The 25,391-nt window shown below is 38.1% G+C and overlaps 1 long non-coding RNA gene across 4 annotated transcripts; it reads right to left on the minus strand.

The window, feature by feature from the left end:
* Positions 1-444: 444 nt before the first annotated feature.
* LOC145954162 (uncharacterized) lies at positions 445-25,039 on the minus strand. 4 transcript variants are annotated; one of them, XR_014431328.1, is made up of 4 exons: positions 24,500-25,039; positions 23,966-24,100; positions 2,713-2,776; positions 445-696 (listed from the first exon to the last, which is right to left on the minus strand). It is a non-coding gene; the product is annotated as an uncharacterized LOC145954162 (long non-coding RNA). The 4 variants fall into 4 exon arrangements; XR_014431327.1 differs by having other exon boundaries at positions 24,007-24,100; positions 24,500-25,036; XR_014431325.1 differs by having other exon boundaries at positions 23,966-24,050; positions 24,500-25,035.
* Between the last annotated feature and the right edge of the window lie 352 nt (positions 25,040-25,391).

Here is a 25,391-nt window from a genome sequence, read left to right on the forward strand (position 1 = left end):
TTACTAGGTATGGATATACTTGATTTATTAAATTGGTACAAGGATGGGAATGGATATATACTTACCCATCCGTATCCATACCTGCTTTAAATTTCTAGAAACTTTATTTTTTTTAAAAGTTACTTGACATTTATGTAATTCTTACTCTATTTTAAATTTATGTTAAATGAAAATTAACTAATTTAATTTTGTAATTGTAACTTTATGTTGAAAATTTTTTTATATTTATTTTTAGAAAATATTTAATTAATTTCTAGGTGAATACGAGATGGGTATGAGTATACTTGATACCCGATGGGGACAAGGATAGGGACACAAATTTCATGTCCATCAAGTATGAAGCTAAGGATGGGTATAAGGTAAGGGGGTGAGGATGGGGACAAAGATAGTTAAACCTGTGACGTCCTTTATCCCGCATGTCATAATACATAATAAATTGAATAATTGAATAACCTAAAATATAATAGATAAGCTCAAAATCATATAGGTAGAGAGAATCACATTTTAACATAAACTAGACAGCGAAAATATTAAATTACAAAGGAATTAAAATTAAACTATTCAAATTAAGTAACATAAATCAAACCCTAACTAATCCTAACTAATTCTTCAATGTCACATGTCTTATTAGAGCATAACCCTTCTATGAGGACAAAGCCTCATTACCAACATCCTCAACATCATGCTAAAGATCACCTACAACAACATACAAGAAAAGCAACACAAAACAAGGGGAGTGAGAAACATCTCACTCTGACTCACAACATAAGATGTAGCTAGGCAACTAAACACAAATAAGATATATATCAACATAACATAAACATATCAATCATGTAACATATTCCATTCATTCACAATATAACAACTAAATACCACATAGAATTAAGATGCATTATGTAATGGAAACAAACTAGATGTTATCATGCATATAGAGCCAATAAAAACATCACATATCCAACTTGTGCATTTTCGCTAACAATACACGTTCACCTATGCACTCTCACTAGAAGGAAATACTATTAGGGTCTGGTCGAGATAGCTAAGTCACACAAGATACATCCTATGCTCATGAAGGAAAGATTAAGACTTCCAAACCAAGCTATCCCTAAGGTTGCTTCCCAAGCTTTTACATAAGGGACCTTCCCTAGCGATTTATTGCATATCATATCCTTTAAAACATTTTATGTATATGATGCATGTCAAATAGAGACTTTATGCATTACATTCTCATGGTCTTATACCATAACACATCACACATCTTATCATATCATATCATATCATGGCTAAACCTCACTTAGACTTCTCATCATATGACCTTCATTGGATCCATATACATCAAATGCATCAATGTCAAAGCATATCAATCAATTCATGCATAGTTCACAATATGTCATATCAATGGCATACTCACATACTACAACCAATTATTAAGTAATACAATGCTTACACAACATCATCCAATACACCTTAAGTAAGAATTGTTATGAGATCGTTTAATCATATGTTAGCACCTCAACCATATCCATTGAGATCAATGCCACTAAGAATTTAAATCAATAGCTTAACTAGTCTAGCAACTTTATCACTATCAGATAGGAAGTCCTAAGACATCGCTATCATTAAAACACCTCAAGTCATTAACAATCAACTCATATCATAACCTACAAACAATTTTTTTCTACCATAATTCAGTCTTTCTAAACATTGATATAAGTACCTCAAACTATTCATAGGATCAAATAGTTAAAGCGTAAAGCTATTCATCATCTTCATTCACAAACTACATTTCCACAACTTAACCTTCTAAGACATTGTGTGATCCAAACATCCTATATATATATATATATATATATATATAATTAATATCAAGTTGAATTAATTTTATTAGAAAGATAAAACATTTCAGCCTAAACCTAACAGTTTGACCTTCACTCATTAATTTAATCATAAATTTAGTTTTAGACCTCATTTTAAAGTGATTCCAATGGAATTTAAAAGATAACATCCAGGGATACAACTTTTATGAAAATTATAAAACCTAATTCTGTCATTTAAGTCTACTTGAAAGGCTCACAACATACATATATTACATTTCACGCAAAGAATGTGAGGTTCATCTTTTGACTTACATAACTTGGTCATTCCTTAACATTTTTATGTGGTTCTTGAGTCTAAATTGTATTCTCAAATGTGTAATTTCTTAAACAACAATCAAAACTCAATTTCATTAATCACACATAGAGAAATCACATAAATACAAGGTATGTTCTTACTAGAATTTTCAGAACTTGACACAACTCACATCCAAACTCTCTTCTCCTAATCCAATCCGTAAAAATATAAATTAAAGCCTAATATTACTCTATCATACCATCAATTACTCAAATTCAATCTCAATTTTACATAATTGCATACTCATAACATCTCCTCATACAATTTTCCAAATACATTCCCTTAGGGTTCCTACAAGAAATCATGGGCAACTTAAATCATATCAAAAGGACTCATCACTCCAAATTAACTATCAAAAATTACAATTAATGCCAATTGGGGAGTTGAAGAGTCATGGAACAACAACAAATCAATAACGGAAAACAATAGGGTTTCCCCCTTTATACAACCTATACAACGTACAGAGGTTGATGATCAACCTTACTACCTAACAATTATCACACGCCCTTTAGCAAGATATATTACTTACTTCCCCCTTACCTCGATGAACACTTGATCTCTGGGCCGGGGTGTTCTCCTACGAGCTCTGGTTCTCCTTCCCATTCTTCAGAGTGATAGAAAATGAAAAACGTAAAATAATTATTGTAATTCCTTTTAAAAACTTAACCTACACTTAACATTTTAGTAAAAATACTTTAACCATAGTTATTTTTTCTTTACCTCAAATATTAAAATTGATAATAAATAATATATCAAATAAATATATTTCTTTCGATCCAAATAATTATAATAAATACATTAATTAATAATTATCAAATATATAATATATAAAATAAATTTATTGTTTCCAACACAATTATAATTAAAATAAAATATATAAACAATTACAATGAAAACACATATTTTTCTCCGAATACTTATTATAACAAAATATCATAAAACTACATAGTTCTTTAATAAATATTATACAAAATAATTTTAATAAATATTTATTATGTAATTAAAATAATCATAATTATTAAAAGTCTAAAAAATATTTTATAAAAATATTTTAATTATTTAAAACAATTATAATATAATAACTCGATCAAATATAAAATTAAATAATTATATTGGCAGAAAATTTGGAGTGATGCAAAACTTGTACCCGTCCAGTTTTATTGCCATCCCTATTAAATTAACTGTCACCTAGGGTAATATATTATAGTTTTGGATCACTATATATACATATATATTTGTATAATTTTTCAATTACATTTGCAAAATTTTATTTTGTGTGTGTGTGTGTGGATCACTATATATTCATATATATTTGTATAATTTTTCAATTACATTTGCAAAATTTTATTTTGTGTGTGTGCGTGTGCGTGTGTATGTTTGTGTGTGTGTGTGCGTGCGCGTGTATGTGCATGTGTGTGTGTGTATTAGTTAGGTGTTATATTTTTTAGTGCGATCATAATGAATCGTTAGAGATGATCATAAAACAAGCAATAAAAAACTTGGGATAGCAACATAACTTTCTTTTAATTTCTCTCCATAGTAATAGACGTTGATTTGGTGGACTCCACCAAGCAACCTACCGAAAAAGTCAAGACGAAAGAAGATATGGTGGACAAAGCGGTGGTAGAGACGGTTCCTCCCAAGACCTCTCCATCCATTCATGCTTTCTCCTACAAGGACTCCCTCTTGAATCATAAGGAGGATTCGGTGATGGGAGACAATGAACCTAATGATGAGGATGAGGAGGACATCCATGAAAATCGCTGGTATAAGGAGGGAGAACCTTCACTACAACCTTACAAAAAAGGTCTTGTGGTTCCGTTAACAGATAAGGAATGGGAGAGCTGGTCGGAGCCTTGGAAAAAGACTTTAGTGGTGAAAGTTTAGGGAAAATAGTGAACTTTCGAACTTTAGAAAGCAAGTTGTGGAGATGTTTGTAACAGCCCGATTTTCATAGATTGTACGAGGGCCCAAAGCCCAATAAGGGTGATTTAGTAGCCTAGAATGGGTCATTCCCAAATTGGAACGGGCCGTTCCAAACTACTAAAATGAGAGTGATTTAGTATCTCAGAACGGACCGTTCCCAAACTGGAACGAGCCGTTCCAAATTACTAAAATTGCCTACAAATCTTAGTTGAGAACGGGGCATTTCCAAATTGGAACGGTGCGTTCCAAATTACCAAAAAGACTTGTAACCATAGTTGGGAACGAGCCGTTCTGGTTTAAGAACGGGCATTCCAAATATGTCCGTTTTGGGTTAAATGCAACCCTAAAACGGGCTGTTCTGGTTTGAGAACGAGCCATTCTGGATGTGAAATTTTACACATGATGAAGAGTGCAGAACCGGCCATTCTGGATTTGAAACGGTCGTTTCGGCCACTCCTGATTCCTATAAATAGAGCACTCTAGAACTCCCAAAAAGCACACCTTTCATTTCTAACTGCTTTCAGTTTTAACTTCTTTTTCTTCTACATTCTCTAAAGACCGAGGGAAATCCAGAGGAGGATACCAATCAGATCTTGCTCTAGTTTCAGCTACTGCTTATCGAGGTACGGGGGAAAAGGAAATTATTTGTATGTAAAGTTACATGAGGGAATTGGGTAGAGGAAGAATCCCTTAGGATTGTAGGTAATTTTATAATTATTTCTGTTTGAGGAATTGATGATCCCATTAGATTTTATATGTATTGAGGATTAGAAATATATATTTAATTTGTGAAAATGATGATTTGGGAGAGAGAACGAAATTGTAGAAAAGTGTCTGTGAGTTAAGTTTTGGAAAAATTGGGAGCTTTACTATTTGATTTAATATTGTATTAAATTGGTGAATTAATTGAGTTTTATATTAATTTATAAATATTATTATTATAGATGTGTATTCATGGTGAATTTATTGAAGGGTATGTGAATCATTGTATTGTGTAGACTTATCTGTATGTGATATGGAATTTGAGTTATGAGATGGGATGTTGTATTGAATGTGAATATGATGTGATTGTGGTTCCTCACACTAATGACCAGGGATGACATGACCCTTGAGTAACTGATGCTACAAGGACGGCGTGACCTTGGCATAGTGTGGGATGAGTGAGGCAATTAACACGTATCACTTATGTCAGTTGTTGTGTGGCCTTAGCATAGGGTTAATTGTAAGATTTGTGTGGATTGTGGTTCCACACACTAATGACCAAGGATGGCACGACCCTTAGGTAAGTGATGCTACAAGGACGGCGTGACCTTGGCATAATGTGGGATGAGTGAGGCAATTAACCTGTATCACTTATGTCAAATGTGGCATGGCCTTGGCATAGTGTTAATTGTAAGATTTGTGTGGATTATGAATGTGAAAATGATAGTGTTATTTGCAAGATTTGTGATGGATTGGTGTGATTGTGAAATTGTGATGTGAAGTTGATGCATGATTGATAGAATTATGATATGGATTGTAAATATTTCATTATGTAATGAGTTATGATGAGATTACACTGTGGTGTGTTTGTATGTGCTTTACATATAGATGTTTTCTTTTCTCACCGTATAATTTGTGGATGTTTTAGGTGAGGAGGATCGGGCTCTGAGTGGCATCTAAAATGCCAACAATTGAATTGTGGATGTGCTCTGGTATTGTGACATCGGGGCAGATGATTCTAGGATATAAATTTTTATATGTATTTGGAGTTGTGCCTTTTCTTTTGAAAATAATTTGTAAACTCTTAAGTTTAACTTTCCAAGTTTATTTTCAATTATTTTGCATATTGAAGAACAATTATGAAGATTTTGTGAACCCTTTTACCAACATTTAAAAATTTATTCTTTAGTTTATTTACATTGTTGCAATATATATGTGTTGGGGGTAGTAAGGGTGTCACATTTAGTGATATCAGAGCAGGTCGATCCAATCGGCCGTGAGTTATGAGTCTACTATGCTTGTTTGGTAGATGAATGATGGAATGAATTGATTGAGGAACTTATTGATATGCTAGTATGATGATTGATTATGTTTGTTGTTATTTAATTGTGTGTACTCTAACAATGTTTTGCTTTAGGATGAGGATAATGATGATGATATTGATGTTTCCCTTGTGTTATTAGTGTTGTTCTTACTTGTATATTATTTTCTCAAAATTTGGCTGAAAGACATGATATAGCTTAGTTGATGCTATTCATGATTGCTTATTTGCTTTGATACTTCTTGCGTATGTAAGAAGTAGTGGTTGAGTGGTATCGCTCGTGTTGCGAGCATATGTACCAGTAGTAGTGGACAAAGCCTTGTGCTAACCAACTAGAACTATTAGAACCTTGGATGTGGGTGAGATATTGATTTGTCGAGTGTATTAAGAGTTTACGATTGGTGGAGTTTCTAAAATCTATAGTTGTAGCGATTAAATCCAAGGAGGTTGTATATTGAGAATTAGAGTTTTGGTATTCTTAAGGAGAGATTGAAGTGTTGATTTCTGGAGTTGGTGCTTGCATGTTAACCTTTTATGGTTTAGGTAGCATGTGAGTTTTATTTTCTAAGTCTTTTGTGATGAATATGTGAGTTCTTTTGTTTTAAGATTTTAGTGGGAAGCTTGGATATGAATTTGAGGTGTGAGTTTGGAAGGATTAAGGTATTTTCGTGGCCTTAGATGTTGATACACTATTATTGTATGGTGTAGGGGATGTTTTCACTGCAGTTTTATTATGCCAGTACAAGTGTTATATTGACAGAATTAGATTTTGTGGTCTTCATAAAAGTTGTATCCTTGAACATTATATTTCCAATGGAACTGGAATCAGGTAAAACAGAGGTCTAGAACTCCAGTTATAACTGCTTTGGTGATCATAAGTCTAGTTGTAAGCGCTGAATATATTTGTTGTGGTTTTTGAAATTTTTAGCTAAGAAGATGATCTTTTTAGAATCTTATGTCTTCATAAGAGTTATAGCTTATTCTCTTAGCTTTCTTTTGAGATAGGTTTGAGATCATTTGGATGAGTATAACTCTCTGTGTGTCATTTTCTTTGACAGTTGTTGAAGGGAAGGTGTATGTTGTCATGATGTTTTTGAGTTGTTAGGCATAGCAAGGATAAAAACTGATTTGGATATGATGTTCTGAGGTGTTGTCATTGAGAGGTTGTTTAAGATGGTATGATGCTATGTGGTAAGGTTGGTTCTTGTACATGCTATATGGTGTAAATAGTGATTGATTCGTACATGCTTAGGGATGGTATATATGGAGGTTTAAAGTAGGTATTCTAATATGATTTGATATGCATGTATGTTGATATGAGGATAGATGACCTTATGTGTTTAGTAAGATTGACCTTAGGGTGTGATATCATCATATTGGAGTTGAGAGTGAGGTTATATCCAAGATAGATTTAGGCTAAATTATCTAAGTATGATTTTTGATTGTATGAAGTGAGTTTTCTAGGTCCTTTAATTTCTAGCAGAGGTATAACGTAGATCTATCTAAGATAGAAGTTGTGATTAAGTGGGAGATACTTGAGTCTATTAGTGAGGTTAGGAGTTTCTTGGGTTAGCTCATTACTATTAGAGATTTATTGAGTAAATTTCTAAGATAGCATTACTTTTGACTAGGTCGTCTAGGAAGAGTGTTGTCCTTGTGGGGGATAGTAAGTACGTGAGTAGTTTCCAAATTCTTAACGAAAGATTGACTAGTGTTAATACTACTAGATTTTAGTAAGTCTTTTGTGGTATATAGTTATGCTTCTAAGATAGGTTTGGACAGAGTGTTGATGCAAGAAAAAATAGTAGTAGCTTATGCTTCTAGGAAATTTAGAATTCATGAAAGGAATTACCTTACCCATGACCTTGAGTTAGCGGTTTTAATATTTATTCTAAGATTTGAAGACACTACCTATATGATTCTAAGCTTGAGGTATATAGTAATCATAAGAGCCTTAAATATCTTTTGGCTAAAGGAGTTAAATATGAGACAAAAGAGATAGTTGGGATTTCTTAAGGAATATGATTTTGATCTTATTTGTTATTTGGGTAAATCCAATGTGGTGGTCGATGCTTTGAGTAGGAAGCCTCTATAGTTAACTTCCCTTAAGATTAAAGAGATGGACCTTTTGGCTTGGTCTAAGGATTTAAGTTTGACTTGTGAGATTACTCCTAGTAGTGTGAAACTAGGTATGACTCGAGTAACTAATGGATTGTCAAAGGGAATTGGAAAAAGCACATTTAGATTATTCATTTTTTGTGGTAAAACGTGAGGCTATAGGATAAGGTGATGGATAAGAGTTTGACTTGGGTGTAGATGGAGTGGTGAAATTAGAGATTTGGTATGTATACCTAGTGAACTTATGCTTAGGTGCTTGATCTTTGGAGAGGATCATAGAAATAAAACTAATATTGTGGTAGATGCCTTGATTAGGATATTCACCTATCATCTTTGATGATTTAAAGGTTGGATCTGATAGAAGAATTTAGAGACTTAAGCGTAATGTGTGAGCTCACCCTTTAGAGCATTGGATTTGGGTATGTCGAAAGTGACTAGTAAATTAATAGATGAGATTAGAGAAGCCCAGGAGTTAGAGCCTTTCTTAGTGAACCAAGTGGCGAAGATTGGTAGAAGTATAGATAACCTTTTCTAAGTACGAATCGACGTTGTTTTGAGGTGCAAGGACAAAACTTAGGTGCTTAGTAATCCCGAATTAAGGAAGATGATCTTAGATGAAGGACATAAAAATACTCTTAGCATTCATTTAGGAGCTACTAAGATGTATCAGAGTAGCGCAGCAGAAGCGTAGTGGACTAAGGTGAAGAGAGGAGTAGAAGAATTTGTGTACTCGTGTTTAGTATGCTAGAAGTCTTTAGGACTTTTGCAGCCTTTATACGTCCCATTTTGGGAAGTGAGATGGTGTGTAGATAAATCTTGGTTGTAGGCTTGCCTAAGATGATTACAAAATTTGATTCTTTTTGGGTTATAGTGGATAGACTCACCAAGTTTACTAGCCTTACTCTCGTTGATAATAGACATTCCTTGGTGAGATTGTTAGAGTTGTACATCAGTAATGTAGTGAGGTTGCATGGGAATTAGAAAGCAAGATGTGAGGAGCCTACCTATTTCTATTTTTAGGTGAATTTCGGGGACAAAATTTCTAAAATGAGTGTAGACCCCTAAAATTGTCCGGGTCGGAAATAAGACTCAAAGACTCTCGAAGACCGAAGGAAAGTCAGCCGGAAGGACTCCTGGAAGACCCTAGGATGATTCTTTGTAGGTCTAGAAGTCTTAGAGTAGCTTAGAATAAGGGTGTGTGAGGATTGGAGCTCAATACGCCCTCTTAGAGGTTCAGCACGGCCGTACTGAGCCATTTGAACTACAATACGGCCATAATGAAATCAATACGGCCGTACTGAAGTTTTTGAACTTCAGTACGGCCGTACTGAATTCAGTACGGCCGTACTGTAGTTCAAAAACTCAGTACGGGCCGTATTGACTCCTTAGGCCGTACTGCGCCTCAATCCTATAAATAGGACGTCATTGGCTCGTCCTTCCACACATTTGGAGCATTTCTCCACCCTCTGGCTGAGTATTTTTGGGTTTTTGAGCTATTCTCTGCCCTAGAAATCTCTCCGAGAGCTGATCCGACTAAGTTCTTGAGTTCACGAGCCTTTAGCTTGAGACTCGAACAAGTCGAAGGGAAATCTCTTTGATTTCCATAGTTAATATTTATTTTTAGGGAAAGGAGCGAGCGAACGTGTAGTGGGAAGGAGCGCCAAAAAGCCTCCTAACTCCTTTTTTGAATATATAAAAGCCCGCTTCGAAGGTTTCTTTCCAAATCCTTTCTTTTACCGCTTTCATTTATCGCTTTTTGATTGTTGCATTGCACATTTAAAAGCTTTCATCATGTAGATAGTTTACTTATAATCGTTCTAATAAATAGGGGTAGTTTAGTAATTTTACGCTATTATTTATGAAATAATCCGTCATAGGGAACCCGAAAGGGGCGTTGTGGGGTGCTAACACCTTCCCCACACGTAATCGACTCCCTTACCCAACTCTGGTTGTAATGGCCAAAGTTGATTTGCGAAAATCAATTGCCTTATGTCTTTTTCCAATGTTTTGAGTAAAACATTGGTAGCGACTCCAAAAACCCCTTTTTGCGAAAATCACTAATCCATGGAGAGTCCCGTTTGGGATTAACACGGATTGGTGAGAATCATTTAACAAAATTGTTAGTTCGATGAGGTCTCAGTTTGAGAATAAGTCGTTCTAACAATCCATCATTTTTCAAAACTAAAAAAGAGAGTCCAACCATCGTCGCGAATGCCAATGTCCGTTTCGGCGGGTGGCGACAGATGGCGACTCCACTGGGGAAGCCTCGAGAGTCAGTCCCATTTAGTGATGGATTATTTCTAAAATGATAGTTTAAAATTACTTCATTACCTCTCGCTTGTATGATAATATGTTTTACCTAATTGGCTTTAATAACTGTTGGGTGTTTAAATTTTCGCAATTGTTTGAAATATAAACTGCACACGAACCTTTGCACACAACAGTTCCCTCTATACCCGGGGGCATGAGTGGAAAGCCATAGGGAGTGGATGCTAGTACGGCCGGTTGTCGAATGGGTCTATAGGTGCCCGTAGACCGTTGTCGGAAAGCATCACTCAAGGTGAAAACCATGAACTCAAGTCCGACAGTGCGTTGGAGCTTTCCATCGACTTACGACGAAAGGGATTGGGTCCCTATAATGGGGGCACCTTGGGGGCCTTAGACCGGTGAGAACAGTTAGAACCTCCTTGAATATGCACTTGTCTGCAGGATACCCCTACCTCGTGATTCGCTCGTGATTGTTCGTGGATGAGTGAATTGTTTGTGCATTGTTTATGTGACATTGTTTGAGCATACATTGCATTCTTTAAACATACAACATTCCCCTTTTAGAATAAGAATAAATAGGAATAAGAATCTTCCATTACATGGTGTTAACATCTACCCTCATCACATTCATGTAGGTAGTTTCCCTTTTCACCCAAAAAATACAAAAAACAAAATACCCAAAAAAAAAAAAAAGTTATTTATCCAAACCAAGCAATATCATGCATCATCTTAGGAGCATCCTGAAAACATGATAATGCTTAGCTGAATAAACACAATGCATGCATATTCAACGCCATCATCTCATATCATGCATTCTTATCGAAGATCATGGAGGGATCTAGGGGAGTGCAAGGGCAGTTGAAGAAAGTGGACTTCTTGTTATACCGTGCCGAGAGGTTGGACCACCTCTGTTCTTTGATGCCACATGAGGCTCGTGTTGAGTTCGAGAAATCATATGGACGAGTCCTCGATTTGATGAAGATATGTGTGGATCCGGCCTTTCTGAGAGCATTGGTTCACTTTTGGAGTCTCGATCTGCATTGCTTCGAGTTCCCCCAGTTTGACTTAGTTCCTACTCTCGAGGAGTACGAGCTCATGCTGCGATGGCCCAAATCAGCAGGAGTCTATGTTTTTCATGGTAATTATGTGGCCGTGGAGAGGGTCGCTACTCAAGTCAAACTACCATCACGATCATCTGCCTTAGTGGGGAACGGCAGTATCAAAGGTTGGAAGCTCGCTATGATTGAGGATCACCTTTCTTCCTTAGCTGGTGAGGGAGATTGGTTAGCTTTCAACAAGACTCTAGCGTTAGCCGTGTTTGGGACAGTCCTATTCCCCTTTCACGCTAACACAGTGGACCATGCCGCTATGGATGCTTTCTTCGCATGGGACGTGCACATGAAGAGTCCCGTGCCTGCCATTCTTGCCGACACCTTGCTTTCTGTCAACATATCTCAGCAGAAGCAAGGGAAGATTATCCGATGCTGCACCTCCTTGTTATATGTGTGGAGCATCACACACTTCTACGCCTCTAGTCACATGGGGACTTTCCCCGATCCATTGAGGAGCTTTTCGAAGATCCCCGTATGCCGCCGTTATGCTTCCGAATGGAAGGAAGAGATGGAACAGTGGAGCATCGAGCACTTCACATGGGTTTGTCCTTGGTTCCGTCCGAGCAACGTATTGATGAGATGCGGCAGTTACCCAAGCGTACCTTTGATGGGCCTCAGAGGTTGCATAGCTTATTCACCTAGATTGGCTATGAGGCAACTTATGAGGACTCAGATTGTTCCTACTAAAGAGGAGCTTGGAGGATTGTGTTTCTCCTTTGATTCCGAGCATCAAAGGGACATGCACGCTGTCGTTAGAACATGGGAGAGACCAATCTACGAGGGAGATCGAGAGCTTGGAAAGCCTCGGGTATCCGTCTCCACCGACTACGAGACTTGGAGGAGCGAGAGGGGAGTGCCCCAACCATCCACCTCTTGCGCAACCGCAGTCACGAGGAGGTTGCTGCAAGAACAAGTCGATGCCTTGACCAAGAAGCTGGAAATCATGGGAGCTCAGATGAGAGTTCTTGAGGAGAAAAGCGAAGAATCCAGTTTCGCCATTGACGGTCTACAAAGGCAGTGCAAGAAAAAAGACCATGAGATAGAGCGGCTCAAGGAAGAGTGTGTTAACCTTAATGAGAAGGCTATTCGGGCATCCAAAATGCCAAAGGTCGAACCGAGTAGTCAACTCCGAGATGTTGACGCAAAGATAGCACGCCTTGAAGCCGAGTACGCAAGGCAGGCACAGTTGATCAAGGATATGCAAGATGATCTACTCTTGACTCGATCCGATGCGCAGCAATGGCGGGAAGTTGCTCAACAACAAACCGCAAGCCTTTCCGATTTTCGCAAGAAGGAAAGGGAAGGATTAGCACATATGGCTAAGCTCCGAGAGGAGAAGGATCGAGCCGAAGACGAGCTTAATGAGCTGCAAGCCATGATCAACTACTATATTCAAAAGGCGAAGGACGCTCAAAAGATTAGTGATAATATGAGCCAAGCGGTCCATACGCAAGCCGAAGCAATGGCCCGTCATGTAGAGGAAGCCGAAGTTGAATGGAGAAGAAACATGAACCCGCCTGTGGGTTTCTATCGGCTTTTCTCATTTTGTAAAAATTTGCTTCGAAGCATTGTATAATGAGTTGTACACTTTCTTTGATTAATAAATCGAATTTTTGAGATCTATGAAATCTTTCAATTGCCTTTGCATTTCATAGTCATTCATTTGCATACATCTCGCCTAGTAATTCATTAATAACATTAATAAAAAGAAAGGATTAATCGATGCGTATGTTCAGAATGGATCGCACGCCGTTTGTTATTAAGTGTAAGCCAACAACCGCGCCAAGCGAACGCACATCAACTCCGTTGTTGGTAATCAAGACGAATAAAGGGGAAGGTCCGACACCGTTGAAGATCACTGCTCCAAGACCTTTTCCCTACGAATCGAATAAAGCTGTGTCATGGATATACGACATCCATTCTTCTGCCGACAGCGATATCTCTAACATCGCTGGACTTGGGGGCATGACTAGGAGTGGCAGGATCTACACTCCCGAAGATCTTCATGATAAAGCTCCCAAGAATAAAGGAAAGGAAAAAGAAAAAGAGAAAACCGAGGAAAATAAAGAATCCGAGGAGGAGACTGACGAGCTGTTAAAATATATCCGACAGAGCGAGTACTCCATCGTGGATCAACTTCATAGGGCGCCAGCAAAGATTACTCTGTTGTCGTTGATCCTAAGCTCCGAACCGCATCGGCAAGCTCTGTTGAAAGTCTTGAACGAGGCGTACGTGTCGCACACTATCTCCCAAGACAAGTTTGAGGGGATTGTTAGTCACATCACGGCTAATGATCACCTCACTTTCACCGATGAAGAAATCCCCGCTGAGGAACCGAATCACAACAAGCCCTTGCACATCTCTGTAAAGTGCAAGGAATATCACATCGCTAAAGTCTTGGTGGATAATGGATCTTCCTTGAATGTGATGCCAAAAAGAACGTTTGATCAAGTGGCAATCAAGGGAATCCAAATGCGCCCGAGCAACATGATCGTCCGAGCTTTCGACGGTTCTAAAAGAGAAGTGGTGGGAGAAATCAATCTTCCAATCCAAATTGGACCCACCATCTTTAATGTCGAATTTCAAGTGATGGACATTACTCCCGCGTACAGCTGTCTCCTCGGCCGACCTTGGATTCATGATGCGAAAGCTGTTCCCTCTACGCTCCACCAGAAAGTCAAATTCATAGTGGGTGACAAGCTGGTGATCGTACAAGCCGAAGATGACATACTCATCAGCAAGCCATCTGCCATACCTTACGTGGATGCAGCAGAGGAAGCTCTAGAGACCGCCTTCCAAGCATTGGAGATTGCCAATGTCCAAACGTTTCCCCGAGAAATGAAGAAGGTAGCCTACATGCTCACCAAGAACGGATACTTGCCTGGACAAGGACTTGGCAAGGATTCCCAAGGAATTCCCGAGCTACCCATTATTAAGGATAATCCGGGGAAACAAGGGTTAGGATACAACCCTAATAAAGATCAAAGGACGAAGAGGAACCAAGATCCTTCTCGACGTTCTTTAAGCCAGATCTTTAGGAAGGTCGGTTCACAAGCGTCAAGGTCGGTCGTCGTCATCAAGTGCTCTTCTTCTTCCGATAGGGATGTATAGACCTGATGACTGTTAGAGATCACTCCTCGGGGACAGCCCGACCCCCGAGCCTCGATAGGGCACATGTTTCCGCTAGAATTATAATAAAATCGTTCTTTATTAGTTCTTATTGCTTCTTTTCTTGCTTGCAATAAATTTCTAAACCACATTATTTTTAACCCTGTTTGAATAAGCATGAATGAGGTTAAAATCGTCTTAATAACAATAAACCCGCATCATTTTTATGTGGAAGTGTGTGTGACAACTTGGAGCACCTTTCCTTGGCCTCGACAAGTGCCATCATGGATAAAAAAGAAATCCTTTAAGGACAAAATCCTAAAAACAAAAAAAGCTCGGCAGGAAACCCAAAAAGGGGGCTGCGCAAAAATAAGAGCAAAGAACCCGCTAGGAATCCCACGAAAGGGTGACCTAGGCAAAAATTAGGGTTGCAAAAATGAACAAAAACAAAGGTCTGCTGAGACGCCACAAAGGGGTGTTTTAGGCAAAAATAAGGACAATCAAAAAGCAAAAGAAATCCATGATGGTACCATGAGCTGAATTCAAAAAGAAAGGTTCAAGGGAAACTATCTAAGTTGTCGAATCACAACGTCAATAACAAGACTTTCTTAACTTCATAAGTGTTTAATCAAACAAGCCTAAACACATGAGCCTACCTTGGCCAGCCATTCTTACAAAAATCGTTTTCAAAACAATAATAATCCCCTCTAAAACACAAACTTTTGAACAAAAATATCTTTCCTTTCTTTTCTCTTGTCCCAAACGATTTTAGAATAATCTAGTGGAAACATGGGGATATAGTGGTCAATAGGAAGGTTGATACGTCTTCTAAAGGAAGGGAAGGATCACTGGGTTGATGACACCAATCTCGATATAACACGCATCATTCCTCGGTTACAGAAATCGGCAGCGCACAGCCCGTCTAGAGGAATGGCAAAAATCCAAGCAAAGAAACGCATCGGTTAATTCTTTTGAAAAATAAATCAAATAGAATTAGGTGCATCATACCGCATACATGCATACAGATGATAGGTGTACTGGAAGATCATTTATTCTCTGTTTATTCAAAAAAAAAAAATGAACTTCAGAAAAAACAATGCGCCCGTACCATGTTCAGTACGCCCGTACTAAAATTAGGGTTATGAACAAATTTTCAACTCAATACGGGCGTACTGAAATGAATACGGCCGTATTGGCCATAACGTCCACACCAATACGGGCGTATTGAATTCAATACGGCCCGTATTGGCCCATTCTTTTGTACAGCAACAGTAAGATCAGTACGGCCGTACTGAATTCAGTATGGGCCGTACTGACCTAATTTTTTCTATAAATACATCCCTCCTCCTCTCATTCATCACAACATCTTCATTCCTCTGCATACTTTATCTGTGAGTGTGTTTGAGATCCCTCCGATTCCGAAAAAATGGCCGAGTCTTCAAGGAAGAGGCAGAGGGTCCCTGCGCAACTTGAAATGACCGCGCGGCACCAAGAGAGGTTGGATTTCCTCGAGTCATTCGTCTTCCAGCCGTCGAGGGTGCTCGACTTCAGCATCCTTCGGGCAATGGAATGGGAAGATGAGGTCAGAGGCTACATCGATGCCATAGGATGGGGGTTCCTCCTTGATCCCCACCCTAAGATCTATCCGACCGCGACAAAGGAATTTCTGGCTACCGTCGGTGTCACAGAGTCGACGAACAGCTACGGCGCAACGGTCTACTCTGTAGACTTCTGGATGAAGGGAGTATACCGCTCCCTGACACTGGATGAATTCAACGTCCAGGCTGGTTTCTTTCGGCGAGCCGATCAGTTGGAATATCGGGACGCCGTCTGTGAGTGCCCTGATAATCTGACCCCGACCGAGATGTGGAGAGAGGTCACGGGTCAGATGGATTATCACGCTGGAGTAAAGGGTACCCGGCTCCCGACTGCGCTCCGGATTTGCCACAAGCTGATCACCGGCTCCATCCACGCCAGACTGAAGAGTCCAGAGTCAGTAACGCGGCAGGATCTGCTAGCTCTTTACTGCATGGCCACCAGGCAGAAGGCCAACCCCGGATTCTTTTTTCTCGAGCATATAAAGAATCTGGGGGCAAGAGAGGGCAGCGACGCTCGGCGAGGATACATTTTGGTCTCTACGTTTCTTTCACGACTCGCCGAGACTTGGGGGTGCCCTGATGGCGTAGATGCGGGGGAGTTGGCGCCCAAGCCTATCAATGCTGCCACCCTGCTCAATATGAAGATCATTGCTAAGGCAGGGAGGCAATATGTACGTGCGACCACCCACGACACCTTCAGTGAGCTTTTCGAGAACATCGAGCTCCCGGGTGAAGGGGACCCGCAGACAGAGGCCGACACCTCGCAGCAAGACATGGCCTACTTTGATGCTCGTTTCGACGCGTTGCAGCAGAGCATCGACGCCCGATTCGACAATGCGCAGCACAGCATTGATGCCTTGAGACAGGATTTTGACAACCTGTCAGTCTGGCTGCATCGTCGCTTCCCAGACCCTCCACTGGATCCGCCGGCAGAGGAATGAAGACCGGCCATTTGCTGTGTTTTCCTGCTTTTTGTTTATTTTGATTGATCGGGCTGTGCCCCACTCTTTTTATCATCATTGTACAAATTTCATTCCATTTGATTAATGAAATTTTCCACTTTCGAGTTCAAAATTCTTTAGCACTTTAATTTCTGTACAGAAAAAGCCGAAAAAGCCAAAATCGACAAAAAAGGCAAAAAATTTAGAAAATCCAACAATCGTACAAAATAACTGAGCCTGGAGAGGCTTGCCGAAATAATACTCCCCAGAGACATCTCAGCTTGCACTCTTGGGCCGAATTCCCAGTGAAAGCTATCAGAGCAAGATCAGCAAGATTCCCCAATGGAAGCATGATCATCCAAACAAAATATCCGAGTCAAAGGACTTAGACTTCCTCAGTGGAAGATAGCTTTCCAACTCGAGCGACGAGTGAAGCTAAGCCTGAAGAGGCTTTCTAAATAATACTCTGGGATACATAAGATCCTCAATCCCCATTCGCCTACTCAGAGGCACTCCTTCAAAAAGAGAAAATCCAAAAAGATCAATAACCATTCCCCAAGCGGAATTCGGTATTCAGCTAAACACCGAACGTCAAGATAATCCGCCTAACAGAAGAGGCCAATCAAGATCAATACGACAGAATCCCCCAGCGGATAACAGCCTACGCAGAGGCAACAAAACCAGAAAATCAAAAAAGTCACCCGAATAAGGATAACCGGGATACTCCACCAACGTCGAAAGGACGTCAGCCAATCATAAGGCATCGCTCACCTCAGAAAGAGCATATTTGTGTCTGCATCCCCAAGGAATCAGAATTTCCCTAGTGGGCACCAACTACGCAATGGAAAGTTGGGACACAAGAACCTATGAGTAACTGCACATCCCCTAGACGGATCCCTGCGTTATCCAGCCCTCAGCGGCACCAAAATCAAAAACAACCGTCGAAGCAGCATCGTGGACTGTGGAGACAAAATCATCACAAATCCCTGGAGAGGGCAAACTCACGCTACCAAAGTGACCAGAAGCACGGAGGTATGCAACCCTGGGGAGGGCAAACCGCAGACCCTGGAGAGGGCAAACTCACGCTACTGAGGTCGTCAGAAACACCGAGGTATGCACGAGCCTGGAGAGGCGACGACTAATACTCAGCTACCGACGTCGTCAGAAACACGGAGGTATGCAGCTGCCAACGTCGTCAGAAACACGGAGGCATGCAGACCCTGGAGAGGGCAAACTCACGCTACCGAGGTCGTCAGAAACACCGAGGTATGCACGAGCCTGGAGAGGCGACGACTAATACTCAGCTACCGACGTCGTCAGAAACACGGAGGTATGCAGCTGCCAACGTCGTCAGAAACACGGAGGCATGCAGACCCTGGAGAGGGCAAACTCACGCTACCGAGGTCGTCAGAAACACCGAGGTATGCACGAGCCTGGAGAGGCGACGACTAATACTCAGCTACCGACGTCGTCAGAAACACGGAGGTATGCAGCTGCCAACGTCGTCAGAAACACGGAGGCATGCAGACCCTGGAGAGGGCAAACTCACGCTACCGAGGTCGTCAGAAACACCGAGGTATGCACGAGCCTGGAGAGGCGACGACTAATACTCACCCTAGAGAGGGCAAACTCAACCTGGAGAGGCTACTCAACAATTTTCCCACCTGAAGACACTACAAGTCGGAAGGATGGCTTACTCCCCGGACAATTGGGTCAACTCCTTTACTTGTCAACCGGTACACCAAAAAAAGTCGTTCGACTAAGTAAAGGGGGGGCAGCTGTAGACCCCTAAAATTGTCCGGGTCGGAAATAAGACTCAAAGACTCTCGAAGACCGAAGGAAAGTCAGCCGGAAGGACTCCTGGAAGACCCTAGGATGATTCTTTGTAGGTCTAGAAGTCTTAGAGTAGCTTAGAATAAGGGTGTGTGAGGATTGGAGCTCAATACGCCCTCTTAGAGGTTCAGTACGGCCGTACTGAGCCATTTGAACTACAATACGGCCATAATGAAATCAATACGGCCGTACTGAAGTTTTTGAACTTCAGTACGGCCGTACTGAATTCAGTACGGCCGTACTGTAGTTCAAAAACTCAGTACGGGCCGTATTGACTCCTTAGGTCGTACTGCGCCTCAATCCTATAAATAGGACGTCATTGGCTCGTCCTTCCACACATTTGGAGCATTTCTCCACCCTCTGGCTGAGTATTTTTGGGTTTTTGAGCTATTCTCTGCCCTAGAAATCTCTCCGAGAGCTGATCCGACTAAGTTCTTGAGTTCACGAGCCTTTAGCTTGAGACTCGAACAAGTCGAAGGGAAATCTCTTTGATTTCCATAGTTAATATTTATTTTTAGGGAAAGGAGCGAGCGAACGTGTAGTGGGAAGGAGCGCAAAAAAGCCTCCTAACTCCTTTTTTGAATATATAAAAGCCCGCTTCGAAGGTTTCTTTCCAAATCCTTTCTTTTACCGCTTTCATTTATCGCTTTTTGATTGTTGCATTGCACATTTAAAAGCTTTCATCATGTAGATAGTTTACTTATAATCGTTCTAATAAATAGGGGTAGTTTAGTAATTTTACGCTATTATTTATGAAATAATTCGTTTGGGATTAACACGGATTGGTGAGAATCATTTAACAAAATTGTTAGTTCGATGAGGTCTCAGTTTGAGAATAAGTCGTTCTAACAATCCATCATTTTTCAAAACTAAAAAAGAGTCCAACCATCGTCGCGAATGCCAATGTCCGTTTCGGCGGGTGGCGACAATGAGAGAAGAATTGTAACAGCCGAATTTTCACAGATTGTACGAGGTCCCAAAGCCCAATAGAGGTGATTTAGTAGCCCAGAACGAGTCGTTCCCAAATTGGAACGGGATGTTCCAAACTTCTAAAATAAAGGTGATTTAGTATCTTAGAACGGGTCGTTCCCAAACTAGAACGGGCCGTTCCAAATTACTAAAATTTCCTACAAATCTTAGTTGAGAACGGGGTGTTCCCAAATTCGAACTATGCATTCCAAATTACCAAAAAGACTTGTAACCCTAGTTGGGAACGGACCGTTCAGGTTTAAGAACGGGTCGTTCCAAATATGATCATTTTGGGTTAAATGCAACCCCAGAACGGGCTGTTCTGGTTTGAGAACGGGTCGTTCTAGATGTAAAATTTTACACATGATGAAGAGTCCAGAATGGGCCGTTCTAGATTTGAAATGGCCATTCCGGCCACTCCTGATGCCTATAAATAGAGCGCTTTGGCACTCCCAAAAAGCAAACCTTTCAGTTCTGACTTCTTTCAGTTCTGACTTCTTTTCCTTCTACATTCTCTGATGACCGAGGGAAACCCAGAGGAGGAGACCAACCAGATCTTGCTCTAGTTTCAGCTACTACTTATCGAGGTACGGGGGAAAGGGGAATTATTTGTATGTAGAGTTACATGAGGGAATTGGGTAGAGGAAGAATCCCTTAGGATTATAGGTAATTTTATAATTATTTCTGTTTGAGGAATTGATGATCCCATTGGATTTTATATGTATTGAGGATTAGAAATATATATTTAATTTGTGAAAATGATGATTTGGGAGAGATAACGAAATTGTAGAAAAGTGTCTGTGAGTTAGGTTTTGGACATTGAAAGTTTTACTATTTGATTTAATATTGTATTAAATTGGTGAATTAATTGAGTTTTATATTAATTTATAAATATTATTGTTATATTATTGTTATAGATGTGTATTCATGGTGAATTGATTGAAGGGTATGTGAATCATTGTATTGTGTAGACTTATTTTTATGTGATATGGAATTTGAGTTCTAAGATGGGATGTTGTATTGAATGTGAATATGATGTGATTATGGTTCCTCACACTAATGACCAGGGATGGCACGACTCTTGAGTAAGTGATGCTACAAGGACGACATGACCTTGGCATAGTGTAATATCCTAATGTTTTTAGATAACAATATTCTCAACATTATTATTAAGTGTATTGAAATTTTTAGTTATGATAATATATATATATATATATAGATATATATATATATATATATAGATATATATATATATAGATATATAAGAGAATAAGTATAATATTTTCACTATAAATATATATATATAAATTTTATTATAACATTTTTAGTGAAATAAAATTATAAAATATTTATAATTATTATGATTTAATTAATAAAATAAAATCACCTAATATTTATAATTTTATTATTATCTTAAATCAAATTCTTAAATTTTAGTTAGTATAATTAAAATAAATAAATAAATAGTGTTTTATTAAATTTTATGTTCAGTAAAATATATATATATATATATATATATATATATATATATGTGTGTGTGTGTGTGTGTGTGTGTGTTAACTAATTATATTATAAATATTACCTACTAAAAATAACTTATTATAAATTTGCATGATGTTATAGATATATAAAATAAAATGGTTCAGTGGTTTCACTAGTTGTGCTTAAGAACTACATGTGCTGGTTTCTGGGTTCAAATCCTACCTTGGCCTTATATATTTTTATATAGAAATTAGGAAAAAGGGAATGTGAATGTACAGGTGTAGTGGATATAGATATACGTGGCAAAGCATTAAGTAGTTACGTGGAATTTGCACAGCAGGGAATGTGCAGCGGAGCCAGATAAGAATGTATCTTAAATCCGTGAAGTAAGTGAGCCTTCCTTTCCCTATAAATGTAGCAACGAAAATAGTAACAGAAGAGAGAACTAAGTGTGCATTTCATAAAATAGATGGATCTACCAATCCTATCGGGCCCTTTCTCTTCCGTTATCACTGCAGTTTTTCCGAGTACCAGTTGGGCCATGGACGACGTCTAGTCGTGTTAATATTAATTTTAATATAATAGTAATATACTTTATATAATTAATATCATTATACATAAACCAAAATGTATTTTTTTCATACCCTCGCTTACATATAGCTTTTTGTATATGCATCATATCTTATACAAAAATTTACAATAATGTACATTCTTATAATCTACTTATTTCCTAACTAATTATATAAGGTCTACATATCAGGTTGATATAAGTTCACTATTGGGTTAACATGATTGGTTGGAGGGAGATAAAAAGTGACTACAATTTGTCCATCTATGATAACGGGGTTTTGTTGGGTTGGTGAAAACACAAAAGATGATAATCCTATTCCTTGGAATGTAACAGCATTGGCAGATGCGTCCATGGCCCAACTGGTACCCGGAAAAACTGCAGTGATAACGGAAGAGAAAGGGCACGGTAGGATTGGTAGATCCATCTATTTTATGATATGTTAAATTTATTTTTTTTACAACAAGAAATAAGGAGTGAGAACACTTGTTAAATAAATATAATTAATTAAATAAGGAACAAGATTATTTGTAGTAAACATAAAAAAATTAAATAATAAAATTTGAATCATTTTAATAGTGACTAGTCAGGATAAATGAGCATTATTGTAATATCAATCAAATATCACCATAATATTTTACCATAAATGCTTACTCATTTAAATCCCCAAGGTCAAACCTCCAGCTATAAATAATTCAAACTTTATCTTCTATGGCCATAAAACAATATTTATGAAGATAAATACATGAGGAAATAAGTCCAAAATATCACAACTATATTATTATCGATTATAAAATATATTTATAATAAATATATTTACGTAAAGAGAATATATTAAGAGTACTAATAATATAAATAAAAATGACAATAATTATAAAATAATTAAACAATATAAAATATGAACACCTTAATAGTTAATATGGATAAAAATAATCATAAATTAAGCAAATAGATGAGGTTAGGGGCACCTCACTAGATAAAAATAACATAAATAAATAAACATAGGAGTATATAAAATTAAAGAGATAAAGTTCTCCTCCCCCTTACCTTGAAATGCACACTTATCAGAATTTTATTCTGTTGCGGTTTCCTCTATTTTCTCTCGTTCTCTCTTCTCTCTTTTGTTACTATTTCCGTTGCTGCGTGCCTCTCAATTTACTATAATGGAGGCCTATTTATAGGGAAAGGAAGGCTCACTTACTTCACGGATTTAAGATACATTCTTATCCCCGTAATGATTTTTATGTACTTGCTTATATACGTACACATTCCCTACATACATATATATATATTCGCTGCACCTGCACATTTCTTTTTTTTTTTTAGTTTATTTATATAAAAATATATAAGGCCATGGTAGGATTTGAACCCAGAAACCAGCACATGTAGTCCTTAAGCACAACTAGTGAAACCACTGAACCATTTTATTTTATATGTCTATAACATCATGCAAATTTATACATAGTGTGGGATGAGTGAGGTAATTAACACATATCACTTATGTCAGTTGAGGCGTGGCCTTGGCATAGGGTTAATTGTAAGATTTGTGTGGATTGTGATGTGATTGTGGTTCCCCACACTAATGACCAAGGATGGCACGACCCTTGGGTAAGTGATGCTACAAGGATGGCATGACCTTGGCATAGTGTGGGATGAGTGAGGCAATTAACCCATATCACTTATGTCAGATGTGGCGTGGCCTTGTGTTAACTCCTAATTTTGTCTTCTTGCATAAATCAAAATTATATTAATACATATAAAAAATAATAATAATACATATATTAAATTAATCAAAAATTAATTAAAAACAAAAAAGGAAAAAACAGAAAAGAAATATCTTCCTCTACCTTCTTTGACCCCTAACTACTCTGCTACGGAGCAACCTTACCTCTGCAAACAAGCCACCATGCCCTACAAACAAGCCACCATGCCCTGCAAAAATCTCCAAAATTTCCTCTTAACCAAATCCACAAGCTATATCCCTGAATTTAGGGATTTTGGCAGAGAAAGATATTAGATTAACCAAATTCAAAAAAAATCGTGTGCCTATAAATATCATAACACAAGATCAACAAGGGGATGAAAATTTGAAGAAAAAAATAGAAACAATGGTGACTGAAGTATAGTCAGAGAGGAGAAGGCACGAACAAGAAGCACTGACCACGACTTCCCAATTGTGGTATCATCCTTATTATGATCTAACATTATCTTTGTGTATTATGTATTGTTGATTCTATTTTCTCCTGTCTAATTTTATCGCAAGTATGACATGAACAATAGCCTCATTCTTGGTTAAAATTTAAATCACCAACATAATGTAGATGATTAAGATGCAAAGAAAGACGAATAAAAATTATGAATAAAAAATATTATTTTTCAACCTCTTCAAATTGTTGTGTGCCTTAGTCGGAGACGTACCCCGCTCTTTTTCTTCTTCCTTGCACCGTCACTGTTTGTGACTACGTTGAACCGCTGTTCAAAGGTAAGGTCTAACAACGGTGATGTCTGCCTTCGTCATCTTTTTCATACTGTGTTTGGTTGTAGCACGGATCTTCTTCAGTTTGTCATCGTGCTGTTGCAGTTCGGGAAGGGAAGCGCCGCATTTCACCCTAAAACAAACCCTCCTCTCTTTCTGATGTGAAACCCTTTGCTGTTTATTTGTTCCCTCATTTTTATTTCTTTCTATTTTATCTCTTTTGGTCCTTACGGTGGGCTGGTCTCTATGGATCAGATAATGGCAATGTAACCGTGTAGATTTTTCTTAGATGTTGGGCTTACTTTTTTTCTTTTTTTTCCTTTTCTTTCTCCTTCGTTTTTTTAAAAACGTTGCAAATAACTTGGCCCATATCCTCGTATTTCTCAAACGATCATAAGATAAACATAAATAATAAAATTAATAATTATAATGAAATAAGAATAATATCTTAAAATTAAGTCCTGTAACTTAACGTTAAAAGAAATGACCAATAGAAATACTATTTGGATTTTAGATGAAATTAATAATAATAATAATAAATAGTGATAAAATTATGAGGCATTTCCTTAATCTTAGAGGATAGCATTTATTTATTGTTTAACAAAATTAGCTTAATTGATTTTACTTGATTAATTTGTTTCCTAATATAAATGTGTTAGATGATCATGTAATTTTAATTCATTTTAAAAAAAAGGGAATTATTGGAATATGACATTCCCTTAATTCTTGGACTTAAAAGGTGCAAATTGTGACAATTTGTTATCTTAAAGTTCCTCTTATTTAAGTTTAAAATATAA

The sequence above is a fragment of the Cajanus cajan genome, chromosome 2, assembly GCF_000230855.2.
Source record: "Cajanus cajan strain Asha chromosome 2, NIPB_CcT2T_4, whole genome shotgun sequence".
NCBI classification, from domain to species: domain Eukaryota; kingdom Viridiplantae; phylum Streptophyta; class Magnoliopsida; order Fabales; family Fabaceae; genus Cajanus; species Cajanus cajan.